Source organism: Saccopteryx leptura, chromosome 9 (genome assembly GCF_036850995.1).
Source record: "Saccopteryx leptura isolate mSacLep1 chromosome 9, mSacLep1_pri_phased_curated, whole genome shotgun sequence".
Lineage (NCBI taxonomy): Eukaryota > Metazoa > Chordata > Mammalia > Chiroptera > Emballonuridae > Saccopteryx > Saccopteryx leptura.
The window spans coordinates 54,533,433-54,549,186 of record NC_089511.1 but is presented as its reverse complement, the minus strand read 5'-3'; the positions used below and the strand labels follow the sequence as shown (position 1 = coordinate 54,549,186).

General features: G+C 33.7%; 1 protein-coding gene across 1 annotated transcript in view; it reads left to right on the top strand.

Moving 5' to 3' along the window:
• The first annotated feature begins 495 nt into the window (after positions 1–495).
• PCDH15 (protocadherin related 15) overlaps positions 496–15,754 on the top strand; it is a 1,001,489-nt gene continuing 986,230 nt past the window's right edge. The window contains exon 1 of the mRNA XM_066348814.1: positions 496–819. The gene's annotated coding sequence lies outside the window, so the exon portion shown is untranslated. The remainder of the gene's footprint in view (positions 820–15,754) is intronic.

The following is a 15,754-nucleotide window of genomic DNA, read 5'->3' as shown; positions in this document are numbered from 1 at the left end:
TGTATGAAGTTTCCTTATGCCCAAAAGATGTGGGGATAGGCAGTGCTTCATATAAGAGGGTAGTTTGAGAGGGAGAGTGAAAGGAAGAGAGAGAGAGAGAGAGAGAGAGAGAGAGAAAGAGAGAGAGAGTAATGAAAGAAGCTTAAGAGATTATTTTGACTTGCCAATAATACTGTCATTGGATGTAAGCTGCTAAACTTCTTAGTACTGATGAAGTAAAACAGTAAACTCCCCCACACAAAAAAGAGCAGAGGATTGCCAGACAGGCTGACAAGACACTACTAACAAAGCAGCCAATGCCAGTGATCAGTGGGGCATCAATTTGTCTTTTGGGCCGTAGCACCTGCTACTTAATTGGTGCAAAGAGCTCACCAGTCACTGTATGATTTAGCAAACTCAGCTCTCTCCCTTATGTGCTGTGAGAAGCAGGACAGCTAATTGCTGTGGCTTCAGTGCCAGTGAATCTACATGCTGAACTAATAACGACAGATAGAGGGCAGGCAGAATCCTGCTTAGTTAGTTGCTTGTGATCACGAAGGCAGTTGGCATACATTTCAAAACTGGGAGAAAGAAAGAGAGTATATGCCTTCTGGCTTAATACATTAAGGTGTTTTTTATTTCCTCTTTAACATTTTCTTCGTAATACGAGACTGGATACTAATGCCTCACAGAATCAAGAAGTGTTACGTGTGAGTGAATTGTCTTGGACCTAGATTATGGACACTGGTTATTTTGAAAGGGATGTGCAGGAGGCAGCCTTGGGAAGAAAACTTCCTGCATAATTTGACATCGGCTAAAGATGAAACTTTAAACCAGCAAGTAAGTTCTCTTTTTTTACTCCCCCCTTTCTTTTCTTAATCCTTTAAATTTAAGGCAGCAGTGAAGTACAGAGAAAGTTAAGAACTTGTTTCAGAGTAGTGGGTCTCTGTCATGATATCACTTTCTGTCATGCTCATTCAAAGAATGGAGTAGTCATGATGTACAAGTAATTATCTTCTGGAAGAACAAACATAACTATTTGTCCTCTCAGTTTTCCTAATTATTGTGTGGTGTTGTAATTTTGTTGAGATGTCAATGTAATATTTATACACATGCTTTTAAATAATAACTCTGGTTTTCATTTTCTTTAAAATGCCACTTCTCAAGCACTTCCTTTGCTTTTCTCACTCTGACAAAATATAGTAAAAATGGACAAAAGCTGCAGCATGCCGTTTGTTTTTTGTGTGTGCATATATGTGTTTGTGATGGCTTGTGTGTGGTGGTTGTGGGAGGTATGGTTAGTGGGTACGTTGAAGTGGCTACCTCTGCCTCCCAATTAACAGCATTCTCTTTTAGTTTTGTTACAATTTATTTAGAGTACTGTGATCTTTTCACTGCAGATGTTTTAGTGTATTAGAATACCTGCTCCTTTATGAAAGGATCTGGGAATATTTAGGATTCTAATCCAGATGGGCTTTATCTTTATAATACAGAATTAATACTACATAGTGCTAACAACGTCCCCACTTTGTGGTGTGGCCTTTACTTTAAAAACATACTTTGATGCTATAGGGAGGGAAGGTCCTATGTAAGAAGTCTCAGGCCCAGTCTGCTGGTACTCAATGTGTATCTCTCATATGCACAGGTGGTCATCGACTTGATGGAGTTGTAGCATGTATACGGACAGCCATTGTTAACTAGAGTATAAAATGACGGCCTCATGTAAGGTTAACTCCAAGTCCTTACTCATTGGCTTTCACAAATAGAGCTATTGTCAAATGTAGTAACCAAATACTTAAGGGTTATTGTCTTGCTTAACAACGGAGAAGCAAATAATTTGTAAAAGAAGCATATCTGAAGCATAGAATGTTTCCTGTTGTTTTCACAGCAAGTTTAAATCTTTTTGTGTATAATCATGTGAACTTATTTTTTTTTTACTACCAATTAACTCTTTTATAAGTTTCTATAGTTTTCTTTAGTTGTGGCTAAGTGTGAGTCATTGCACTTATCTGTACATGTGAGTCTTCAAATTTCAGCAACTTGATTCCCTTGATTGTGGACTCGTTCTCCTATGAAATAAAAAGGGCACCTAGTTGCGCTGAGTGGGGACATTCTCACCCCTCAGCTATTGCAATAATAGACTGAGCAGAGAATGTGAATCCCCTCACTTTGCCACAAAAATGACCCTTAAGCATTAACCATTTATGAACCTGAATTGATCAGGGTGTGTGCTATCTTACTGTTAGCTACTTGCCTGGAATATTTTGGAGCAAAGTTTTCTGTGCTCTTTATAAAGAGGTTTAAATAAAATCTTTCATTTTCTAAGAGATATTTTGGAATAATATGTCCATTAACACTATTACTTAATGGGTTTAGTGAGTGTCTGAACTATAAAAGTAGTTCTAAGAAACACAAATAATTATATTCTAAGAAGAAAAGAACTTAGAGTTCAAATAAAATGTTTATTACAAACTTTCTTAGTCTTTCCACATTTAAATTTTGCATATTATATATTCTGTCCTCTTCTCACCTAACTTCATAGACAGAGGAGATTTAACTGAGGTCATTTGCAAAAATTCTCCAGTACTTAGGTAAACAGCCTAAGTTTGAAGTTAAATACAAAAGATAATTATTATTTCCTTTGTCAAAGAAAATAATTATTTTTCTTTGATCACAGAATGTGTGCCAAGCAAATATACGTTGAACAAGTAATTATACCTTCCTATAATCATTTGATCATGAAGGCTTTTATCTTTTGAATAAATAATAAGTCTTTACAATAAAAGTAAAAAGTAGAACCAAAATAATAATGATAGTACAATAACACTCTAAATGTGAATACTTTTTAATAGTAAATGAACATACTTCCCTTTGTTATAAATGTGAAGGTATAAGTTCAGACAATAAGAACTGTTGTTTATATTTACATGATATAAACTCATACAAAACTTCTCTCATTAACCAGCTGTTATCTCAACTTTGTCACTAGCACAAAAGTCAGTGTATACATTTGCATTTCATTATAGCCTTAAGAGTGGGGATAAATCTATGGTTTTAAGTTTTACTAAGGATTTAAACCGATGAGTAAATATAAGTTGTCAGAAATAATCATCTCAACCAAGAAAGTATTTCTAAATTGACTGAGCATGTTTATAATCTAAAAATTTAATGTTGCTTGGGATTCTATATTAAGAGTAGGTTTTTGTAACAAGTCATTCTTTTTTCTTTTCCACTCTTTTAAAAAGAGTTGTTCTTACTTTTGACATCACAAGTGTTTATGAACTATTTTGTCATCCTATTTCTTTTGCACACATGTAGAAGACTATACAATTATTATATTTAAAAAATAGTTTTAATAGACAGGGGTAACATTCCAACATGATTTTTGTTACTCTTAACTAAATTTTTGTTTGGATATAGATATGTTTATTTTGTAATGGGATATTTTTTATTACTTTATAATATAGTAGACTGTAGATTCAAAAGTAATGATGATCACATATGGGGCTTCATACATTAGTTTTTATACTCAACTATCACTGGGTTGCGTGAGGAGATATTGAAAAGAACTATGGGAATTCATTAGTTTTCATAGTCAATTTTGAATGAAAAAAGAAATACTATGAGCAATTTATGGCAAGATTAAATTCTCTTGGTAGTCAAAGATTCAGAGACTGAAGTAATGTGTAACTTTCTTTGTTTTAGATTTTATTTATTCATTTTTAGAGACAGATGAGATGGAGAGGGAGAAGGGGGGAGGAACAGGAAGCATCACCTCCCATATGTGCCTTGACCAGGCAAGCCCAAGGTTTCAACATGGAAACCTCAGCATTCTAGGTCGACGCTTTATCCACTGCATCACCCCAGGTCAGGCTGTAACTTTCATTTAACTTGAATACTAGAGCCACTTACATTGAAATAGTGATAGGACCTGCAACTATACACAGAAATTCCAAATTCAAACATTTCTTTTTTTCACATTAGAATGATGGGGGTAAAGAGGAAATTTTGAATGTGAGTATGAACAGTATGACCTTGAAGTAAAATCACCACCTGTAATGTAGAAACCAAAGTGGCATATTTAGAGGTCTATGAAGATGAGTATGACTTGATCTCAGAGTGCAAATAAGTCACACACTAATGAGTAAGATACACACATACACATGCAGACAACACAAAATTTATTCATTGGAGTATGGAGCATCCGGAATTCAGATTCTTGTATAGACAACAATAATTTTTCTTGAAAGCTTTAGCACATTCCTTAAGACTTTTTCCTTGTTGCCTACATCTATAAAACTTCCTACCAGAGTTTCTGTAAGAATCAGCCAAGATAATGAATAAGAACCCTATAAATTGCTAAATAATCTAACGCACAAATAATCATTCTAATATTATAGCAATTCTCAAGATGACTTTTGTGTGTGTTTTTATCAACAAACATTAAGAGCAACAAAATCATTTTTATGGTTTTGTTTCTACCTAAACACTGTAATGGACAAATTTTCTTTCAGTTCACAAGCTGTTTAAAGGCTGCACTCAGCCTTAAATATCAGATCATGACTATTGAAGCTATAAATGTGAAAGGCAAAAGCAATCATTACTTCAAGAATCTAAAGACTAGAAAGCACTTCTTCCCTTGGACCTGGTAAATGGAAAAATTCAAAGCTTGTTTATTGTGTTTCTTGATGGGTAAGAAATTGACAGGAGGTATAACTTTTTTCGGCTTTTAGAGTGTAAACATTCTCAGGCCATGGCAGATGTGTAGTTCCCATTACTTTGAAAAGTCATTCATTCTAATGCTTAGTGAAAGAGTGGGTTTCAGACAGAATTAAGGTCTGTTTCCTGAACGGGGGAAGACAACAGTGTGTGCGATGAAGTGCATCATTCAAACGGGAGTCCAGCTAATGAATGCTCTCCCTGTTGTTTTCATGAAGGTGTCAGAATGAGCCTTTTCTGATTCTGCATCACTGAATCCTTATGAATATGCAAATAGTTTATCCAAGGACAGTGACTTTCCTTTTTGCTTTATCATTTAACTGGAACTTCAACTTCACAGCACACCACTGGAATTGAGAGAAGGTTTATTAAAACTGGATGAGCAATTGTTAATTCTTTAGAACCTTAAGTCAATGTCTGAGAGACAGAGACACAGGAAAGTGACAGAGACACTCACAGAGATAAACAAAGAGAGACAGATATAATCACATGAAGAATAAGAGAAACAGAGAGACTCACAAAAAGAAGAAATAAAGTTAGGGACAGAGTGAAAGATATGAAAAGCAGAATGGAGGCAGAGAGAGAAACTGAGATACATACACAAAGAATAGAAAGAGGGAGAGAGAGAGAGAAGGAGACAAGGCAGAGAGACAAAGAAATGGACAGAAAGAAATAACTGTCAGAAAGACAAATGGTTGAAAAAGAAAAAAAAGATATAGATAGGAAAAGGGAAATAAAGATAAAAAGACTGAAGACAGAGATAGAGAGATGAAGAAAGACATATAACTACAGACAGCAAGAGAGCGAATCAGGTCAAAGGCTGAGGAGACTGCCTTTGTAATGCAGACAAGGAAAAATGAGGCGGAGGAGTGTGTGAGAAAAGATGGGGAGAGAGCACATGGAACTGGACTTCAGTTCTGCTCTAGCCCCTTGATAGTGATGAGCTTGTTATCCAACCTCTCAGCCCCAGTTTTTGTCCATAAAGATGTAACAAAGGATTAATTCACATATATAAAGCACCCTAGCACAGAACCAGGAACCAGAGGTCTCAGTAAGTAGGGACTGGTATAAATCATCATCATTATCTTCATCAACATTCAGGTTGGATTTAAGCAGTAGTCGCTTCAAAGCCAGAGCACAGGTCAAATCCTTGTCTCACCTCTCATTCTACATGGAATACAGTAAATACTTTTACATTCACAGGCTACAGTTGCTTTAGCTATGAAACTTAGGCATTATTTTCTTTCACATAGCCATATTCTAGGAATTAAATCAAAGAATATATTTCATTTGGGGCTTTGCACAATATATATTAATAGTTCCAAAATTCAATCAGTGTCTAGAATTTAGTTAGTGCTCCATAAATATTTTTAAAAAATGAATGCATATTTGTTCTGAATATTAGTTTCTATCTGCTCTGAAGAGAATGGTGGTATTGATTTGCAGTTTGCTTTAATGGACATCTTGGTGCTATCCTATCCAGCCTATTTTCTTAAAGACAGTTAAAGTAATAGTTGTGACCAGGAAAATTTGTCTTGTCCTGGTTGTGACTTTTATTAATTAATTAATCAATTAATTAATTAATGTACTTACTTCACAGGGCCTATTTGTACTAGAGCACAAGGAGAAATTAGAGCAATTAAGTTAGAAAAGGGCACACAACTGAGATGTGAGAAAATGATTTTGGAAAAGTGAGATAAACATGGGCTGAATTTTCTGAATTCTAAGGAGATCATACAGGACCATATAAAAGAATATGTATGGTTTATAAGTGAAAATGAAAATTATAAAAGACTATGGTTATTCACAGTTATAAAATAGATTATAAGAAAGTAAAGCACTTTGACAAAAAGAATTGGTGTCCAAGATTTCAATTTTAAGCTTGTTTTCTTTTCTTTTATTAATGCTTAAATTTTTAAATACTGATCTCTCTTCACTAAATATATTCCTTTTACATCAGTATATTTAGAGTAAAGTGCTCTAATAATGTATGCAAGTGTTTGACGTGCTTTTTTTTCTTCTATCGTTGATGTGTTGTTAAATGTTTGATAAATGAATAAAAGAAGACTAAATATTGACCATATACTGTGTGCCAGTAACTCTTCATGGTACTTTTAAATATGGGAGTCAGTTAACCTGTGTAAAGTAGATGATGTAAAACAGATTTTCTCTACCCGGTTAATTTTATTTCTAAATATCTCTGCAAGAGTCTCTTCATCTAACAGGTGTTGATAGTCTGTTAAACAACCTTACTTTTTATCCAGTGCTATAAGCATGGAATAAAATAATCTGTTTTAGAACATTAGCTATTGTTACATAAATTTGCTAATATTTTATAGAAGATGACAGCAAAAATTTTAGGCATCTTTAAAGGTATATTGAGAAATTTTCACTCAGGACATACTGAGTTCTATACAGAACATATGTATTTCGGGGGGTTCATATATGAAGGTTAAGAATGGAATAAAATTCAACAGAGCTTAGATAATAAGGCTTCACTTTAATATGGTTGCAAATAAGTTTTTTCCAATGATGGAAATATCAGTGGAAGATGTGTGAATAAGGAAATGCTAACAAAGAACATTTCTAGTGTTTATGTGTCACTAATGGCAGTGCTCTGAAATGCTCTTTTGCAGTCCTCTGGGTATGTGCATGGTTTTTCACAGGCGCATTTTACTATTGTGTATTTAAACAGAGGAGGCCTTTTGTTCGATGACCCAAAATCTAAGGAATCTGTGAAAATGTCTTCAGAAAACACTAATCTTTAAACTCTGGGGCAAGGGAAGGTTTAGGGTAAGGTTGTTCAGCACTTGAGGAGGGAGTCCTGGTAATTAAACCAATACCCTTGTTTAAGGTATCTCAACGAACATCGTGGCACACTCCTGCTTCTCAGGGTAGGTAATTTGATATACTAAGCTTCACATATATTCTGCAGAGTGGATAGGCTCTTTTATACTATCATTCCTCTCACTTTTGTCATTTGCTCTGTCATTGTCTATAACCAACTAAATAAGTCTACTGGTCTTCTACTTTCAAATAACCACAAACTTGTGGAAATCACACATTTTATTTTGCCACTACTTTCTCCTTGTGGTTTAATATTTCCTTTATTTCCTATACTGAGCTGAGTTTCTGGAATATAAAAGCTAAGCACTTTGACCATCCTACGTCTTAATGTCACAAATTTTCATTTCAAAATAAAGAAAAATAGTTTTGGGAATAATAGGTTTGTAAAAGAGTTGTATTTAAACATGTACTACAAATGAAAATGTTCATTAAATATTTTTTTGATGACAAGTTAACAGATATATAACAATTGCTCTCTGTAAAGTGGTGATTATAAATTATTGCCTCTTGGAAAGATTTAGTTTTAAATTATAAATATATATTAGTTCCTTGTCACTGAATTATATTTGAATTGTGCAAGTCACCTCAAGCCTTTCTCTTTTGCTCAAAACACACACACACACACACATACACACACCCCAGGCAGGCTTACTATCACACTTATTTCTGTTACAGTGCAATTTACTGTTGAAAATGGATGTTGAAGACATAACAGGAGGAAGGACTAAGCTGTTGCATAGCTCATTGGGACATTCTCTCTCCTTCAGTTTTTTAGCAAGTCCAAGAGGGGAATTTAACAAGGAACAAAATAGAAATAAGATTTCTGGATAAAGTACTGCACATATACAAAGAGTATATCATACATAGGGTGTTTTGTTTTGTTTTGTTTTGTTTTCAGGAGCTAGCATACCAAAGAGAGTCTTGGAAATGTTATAAAATATCCTTGTTGTCAACCGGGCCAGTTAGCTGGATTGGTTAGAAAACACTGTCCCAATACACCAAGGTTTTGAGTTTGATCCTTGGACAGGGCACATATAGGAACAGATAGATGTTCTGTCTCTTGCTCTCTCTTCCTTCTTCTTTCTAATGTTAATATATAATATTAAAAATAAAATAAAGTGAAATATATTGGTTGTCAAATCAATTTTAGGTTATGAAAATTTTAAAGCCACTTACTATGTTAGAGGTGCTTTATTTTAATCTTATTTTTATTAATTTTAATGCAGTAACATTGATAAATCAGGGTACATATGTTCTGAGAAAACATCTCCAGATTATTTTGACATTTGATTATGTTGCATACCCCTCACCCAAAGTCAAATTGTCTTCCATCACCTTCTATCTGGTTTTCTTTGTGCCCCTCCCCTCCCCCCACTCCCCCCTCTCCTTCTTTGCTCCCTCCCCACACCCCCATCCCACCCGCTGTTATCATCACATTCTTGTCCATGTCTCTGAGTCTCATTTTTATGTCCCATCTATGTATGGGTTCATATAGTTCTTAGTTTTTTCAGATTTACTTATTTCACTGAGTATAATGTTATCAAGGTCCATCTATGTTATTGTAAATGATCCGATGTCATCATTTCTTATGGCTGAATAGTATTCCATAGTATATATGTACCAAAGCTTTTTAATCCACTAGTCCTCTGATGGACACTGGGCTGTTTCCAGATCTTCGCTATTGTGAACAATGCTGCCACAAACATGGGGGTGCATTTCTCCTTCTGGAACAGTTCTATGGTGTTCTTGGGGTATATTCCTAAAAGTGGGATAGCTGGGTCAAAAGGCAGTTCAATTTTCAATTTTTTGAGGAATCTCCATACTGTTTTACACAGAGGCTGCACCAGTCTGCATCCCCACCAGCAGTGCAGGAGGGTTCCCTTTTCTCCAAATTCTCGCCAGCACTTAGTCTGTGTTGTTTTGTTGATGAGCGCCATTCTGACTGGTGTGAGGTGATATCTCATTGCGGTTTTAATTTGCATTTCTCTAATGATTAGTGATGTTGAGCATTTTTTCATATACCTATTGGCCATCTGTGTGTCCTCTTTGGAGAAGTGTCTATTCATTTCTTTTGCCCATTTTTTGATTGGATTGTTTGTCTTCCTGGTGTTGAGTTTTACAAGTTCTTTATAAATTTTAGTTATTAATCCCTTATCAGACGTACTGTCAAATATGTTCTCCCATAGTGTAGTTTGTCTTTTTATTCTGTTTTTATTGTCTTTGGCTATGCAAAAGCTTTTTAGTTTGATACAGTCCCATTTGTTTATCCTGTCTTTTATTTCACTTGCCCATGGAGATAAATCAGCAAATATATCACTGTGAGAGATGTCGGAGAGCTTACTGCCTATGTTTTTTTCTAAGATGCTTATTGTACCATGGATTACATTTAAGTCTTTTATCTATTTTGAGTTTATTTTTGTGAATGGTGTAAGTTAGTGGTCTAGTTTCATTTTTTTGCAGGTTTGCTGTCCAATTTTCCCAACACCATTTATTAAAGAGGCTGTCTTTACTCCATTGTATGCCCTTACCTCCTTTGTCAAATATCAGTTGTCCATAGAGCTGTGGGTTTATTTCTGGGTTCTCTGTTCTGTTCCATTGATCTATATGCCTGTTCTTATGCCAGGACCAGGCTGTTTTGAGTACAACGGCCTTGTAGTATAACTTGATATCAGGAAGTGTGATACCTCCACCTTTATTCTTCTTTTTTAAGATTGCTGAGGCTATTTGTGTTCTCTTTTGGTTTCATATAAATTTTTGGAATATGTGGTCTATATCTTTAAAGCATGTCATTGGTATTTTAATTGGTATTGCATTGAATTTATAAATTGTTTTGGGTAATATAGACATTTTAATGATGTTTATTCTTCCTAACTATGAGCACAATATATGTTTCCACTTGTTTGTATCTTCCTTGATTTCTATTATCAATGTTTTATAATTTTCTGAGTAAAAGTCTTTAGTCTTCTTGGTTAAATGTACTCCTAGGTACTTTATTTTTTTGGTTGTAATAGTGAAGGGGGTTGTTTCCTTAATTTCTCTTTCTGACAGTTCATTGCTTGAGTATAAAAATGCCTCTGATTTCTGAATATTAATTTTATATTCTGCCACTTTGCTGAATTCATTTATCAGGTACAGTAGTTTTTTGACTGAGACTTTAGGGTTTTCTCTATACAATATCATATCATTTGCAAATAATGATAGTTTTACTTCTTCTTTTCTAACTTGAATGCCTTTTATTTCTTCTTCTTGTCTGACTGCTGTGGCTAGAATTTCCAGGACTATGTTGAATAAGAGTGGTGAAAGGGGTCACTCCTGCCTTGTTACTGATCTTAAGGGGATTGCTTTTAATTTTTGCCCATTGAGTATGATGTTGGCTGTGGGTTTGTCATAGATGGCTTCTATTATGTTGAGGTATGTTTCCTGTATTCCCACTTTGTTGAGAGTTTTGATAATGAATGGGTGCTGGATTTTATCAAATGCTTTTCCTGCATCTATTGAAATTATCATGTGTTTTTCTCCTTCCTTTTGTTTATGTGATGAATCACATTGATTGATTTGTGAATATTATACCAGCTTTGCCTCCCCAGAATAAATCCCACTTGATCATGGTGTATGATTTTTTCCATATATTGTTAGATCCAGTTTGCTAATATTTTGTTGAGGATTTTAGCATCTATATTCATCAGGGATATTGGCCTATAATTTTCTTTCTTTGTGTTGCCTTTGCCTGGTTTTGGAATCAGAATTATACTCGCCTCATAAAAGGAATCTTCCTTCCTCTTGTATTTTTTGAAATAGCTTGAGAAGGATAGGCGTTAGTTCTTCTTTGAATATTTGGTAGAATTCACTTGTGAAGCCATCAGGCCCAGGACTTTTCTTTGTTGGGAGATTTTTGATAACTGTTTTGATCTCATTTGGTGTAATCGGTCTGTTTAGGTTTTCTTATTCTTCCAGATTGATTTTTGGAAGATTTTATGTTGCAAGGAATTTGTCCATTTCATCTAGGTTGTCTAGTTTTTTGGCATACAGTTATTCATAGTATCTTCTTACAATGTTTTGTATTTTGTTGTGTCAGTTGTTATTTCTCCACTCTCATTTCTAATTTTATTTATTTGAGTCCTCTCTCTCTTTTTCTTGGTGAGTCTAGTTAAAGGTTCATCGATCTTGTTTACCTTTTCAAAGAACCAGCTCCTAGTTTCATTGATCTTCTGTAGTGTTTCTTTAGCTTCTATGTCATTTATTTCTGCTCTGATCTTTATTATTTCCTTCCTTCTACTACATTTGGGCTTTACTTGCTGTTCTTTTTCTAGTTCTTTTAGATACAGGGTTAAGTTGTTTATTTGAACTTTTTCTAGCTTCTTAAAGTGTGCCTGTACTGCTATAAACTTCCATCTCAGTACTGCTTTTGCTGTGTCCCATAAATTTTGAGTTGTTGTATGCTCATTATCATTCATTTCTAGGAATTTTTTAATTTGTTCTTTGATCTCATTCTTAATCCATTCATTATTTAACAACCTGCTATTTAGTTTCCATGTGTTTGAGAATTTTTGAGCTTTTCTGTTGTGGTTGATTTCTAGTTTCATGCCATTGTGATCAGAGAAAGTGCTTAATATGATTTCAATATTCTTAAATTTGTTGAGACCACTTTTGTGCCCTAACATGTGGTCTATCCTAGAGAATATACCATGAGCACTTGAAAAGAATGTATATTTAGGTGCTTATTTTTTCATGCAGAAAAAATCAGTCCCAGTTTTTGAGACACTCAATGTTTATTCCTATCCTATGTAGTTTGATCTTTCTTATATGGAAAGTGATATTCTTCTTAGAAATCTTATATAGGAAATGACTAGGTTTCCAGGGGTACTTGTTTCTATAAAAAATTACATTCATAATTTTGAATTAAAATTCAATAACTCATTGAATGGTTTTTTAAAGTGGTTTCACTGTTTTCACTGCAACCTGGCTCCCACCACTACTACTTATCTGAAATGCCAAATGCCAATATCAGCGCTGACCTGCTGCCTGCCAAGCTCAATGGAGGATTTCAGACCTTTCTTACGTTCACTCATTTGGATTTATTCAATATTGCTGAGTACTCTTTGATTTTTGAAACTCTTTCTTAATTTTTATGGCACAACTTTCTCTTTTTTTATTGGTATTGCTACTTTTATATCTTATTTCTCTAGATACATTTTAAGTTCATTTTCGGAGCGATCTTTATTTGTGTGTGTTTTACATGTTAATATATTCTTATACCTCCTTACTTCTCTTCTTCTATTTCATATTACTTCTAATTTATTTCTTCCACTGTTAAATTCTTAACTAATTTCTTTCTGTAGATGGCCGCAAGATTATATCTCTTATATTTACAAGTTTCATTCTAAGCTCTGACCTGCAAAACCAGCTTCCTCTTGGGACTTACATCTGGATAATTTATGGGTATTTCAAATTTATTAATTGTATGACTAAGTTCATTATCTCTTCCTCATCTGTACTTCCCAGTCTTTCCTTTTCTCTATTATTATTTCAATGACTAATGACAATGAACATCAAATTGCTCAAGCTCAAAACTTATTTGTCAGCCTTCTAATGCTATCTTATCCTTTCTGCTCATATCTCATCAAATACCAGCATGTTTCTGTCAATTCTACCATCTCAACAAATTTAGAATAAAACCCTCCTTTTATCTTTTCCTTAAGGTCTTTATCATTTTTCACCTAATACCCAAATCATGTTTATTTTTTCTTCACTTCTTGTGCCTCTGTTTCCTCTTTTCTTGCTTCCAGTCTTTTCTTTTACAATGCTGCCCATGTCTTCATATCACTGCTTTGCTAAGACAGTCCAATGTTTTCACATTTTATTTATCCAGGCTCTCACTTGGATATTCTCTCTCTCTGTCTCTCTCTGCCTAATCAAGTTTATTTGCAAGGATAAAGAAAGGAATGTATTGTTCTATGTAACTGAAAACCCAAACATGTAGATATGGTTTACTACAACTATTTAAGGCTTACATATAATTTTAGGGTAAATCCATTCATTTGCTTTTACTGCTACTTGAATCTGTTCTCAAAACTTGTATTTATTGGCTATTGACAACTTTGAGCTCATACCATTACACTACCTTAGAACAAGAGAAAACAAAAAAAGTTTATATTCTGATAATTCAACCAAAAATCTCTATATTGAGTTGAATTAACTGATTTACTTGAATGATTTTTATACCCTAAGAGTGGAGGGTGAAATATGTAGATTGGCTCATTCTAAGTTATATGCTATACTACTGGTTCCAGGGACAGTTCTAGAAAGTATAGACATATTGTGACTAGACGTACAAAAAGAACATTTGAATGTAACTAAAATGGTAAATACTTGCTTTTTTCCTAGAACCAGATTGTTTAGTCTTTCAACACTAATGTTGATTATTACACAATGATGTGTGAATCTTTATACATGGTCCCTAAAATATTAAATGCAAATATTCAAAAATATATTCTTTTTAAGCAAAGGACTGTACAATGCATCATATATACTTATATTTATCTAACAGTCACAAATAGACTGCATTAAGCAGTATATTAAAGGTTGTCATGTTTGATAATTTAGATTCCTGTGGAATGAAATTTTTTCCCCTTTCCATCTTTATATAGAATATTTTTGGAACCCTTTCAAGTTTGGTGTATAATTTATAAACTGCTATTAGCATGCATTTGTTTTTCAGTTCTTTAGGAACTTCTTTCTTATTTTAAAAAATGAACAGTTTAGCCAAATAATTAATACTATGTGCTTCACTTATAAAAAGGAAATTAAATGTTACTTTTTACACCAAAATTGATGTAAAAAGTCTTTAAAGGAAGATTGTTTAATGACCCAGTTTTTTGGGTTACACTTTGAAGTGAGACAAGCAAAATCCAAAACGAGTAATTCCAAAAATGTTACATAGCAATAGTAATACCTTTACATAGTTAGCCTTGTAAGGAGATAACCAACATAATTGCAGTGGTTACAAACTGTAAAAGCACTATTGTAGTGGTGAGATAATATCAGGGCCTGTCATTCCATATTTGGTTTTATTCTCATTGTTTTTAAATAATAAAACTTATTGTCTTAATAAGACACAGTCTGAGGGAAAGAAAAATTCTAATGTCACATAGTAAACAATAAATGATAAAAACCTGTTTTGTCATTTCATTGGATTGACATAGATTCAGGAACCTATAACACATTATATTCCAGAAGGCATCTCCTTCATTAGAAATTCTGCTACTATATTTATATTTTTCATATTTATATTCTCAACAGCAGTGATCTGTTCAGTGCAAACAATTGTTTATTAAAAAATAAAACTACCCTGTCCTGTAGTGGTGCGGTAGATAAAGTGTCGACCTGGAACACTGAGGTCGCCAATTTGAAACCCTAGGCTTACATGGTTGAGGCACATATGGAAGTTGATGCTTCCTGCTCCTCCCCCTTTCTCTCTCTTCTCTCTCTCTCTTTCTCCTCACTCCCTCTCTTCTTCTCTCTCTCCTCTCTCTATAAAAATGAATAAATAAAATTTTAAAAAAAGTTTAAAAAAATAATAAAACCAGATTTGTTTTCCAAGACAGCTGTTTCTTATGACTAAATTCACATCTTTGATTTACACAATTTGATCTTTGATTATAAACAATGTTATTGGATATTTAAAATTTGACTTGCATGAACTCTTAGAAAATACTGTTGAAAAATTGTGTTTTATCTAGTCTTTTAATAGTCTTTTATTATGGGAGATATTTTTCTTGAAGCTGTTATTTGAATTGGTGGCTGATAGTGAAGCAATATCATAACCAAGTACCTATGCTTGGTGATTATACATGCCATATACGATTCATTCAAAAGTTACATCAGAGGGTTTAACTGTGAACTTCCCAAATGATCTGATTCTCTTAAAATATCTCCTAACACTAATATGCTGAAGTTACACTCTCTTCTAGTTGCCAATTTTGCTTTGTAGATTTTTCAATTTCAGAATGATGAGCTATGATGAGATATTCACTTCCTGTAATCTTAGAAATCAGTCATTGTTTTTTATGTTAATATGCCTGGAGAAGTGAAAGAGCATCTTATGTCATAAGTGTAGCCACTTAATACTTTTATTGAATAAATATATGAATGAATATAGAATTCACAATAAGTACTTCAGTCTATATTATACGAATATAAGTAAAAAAAG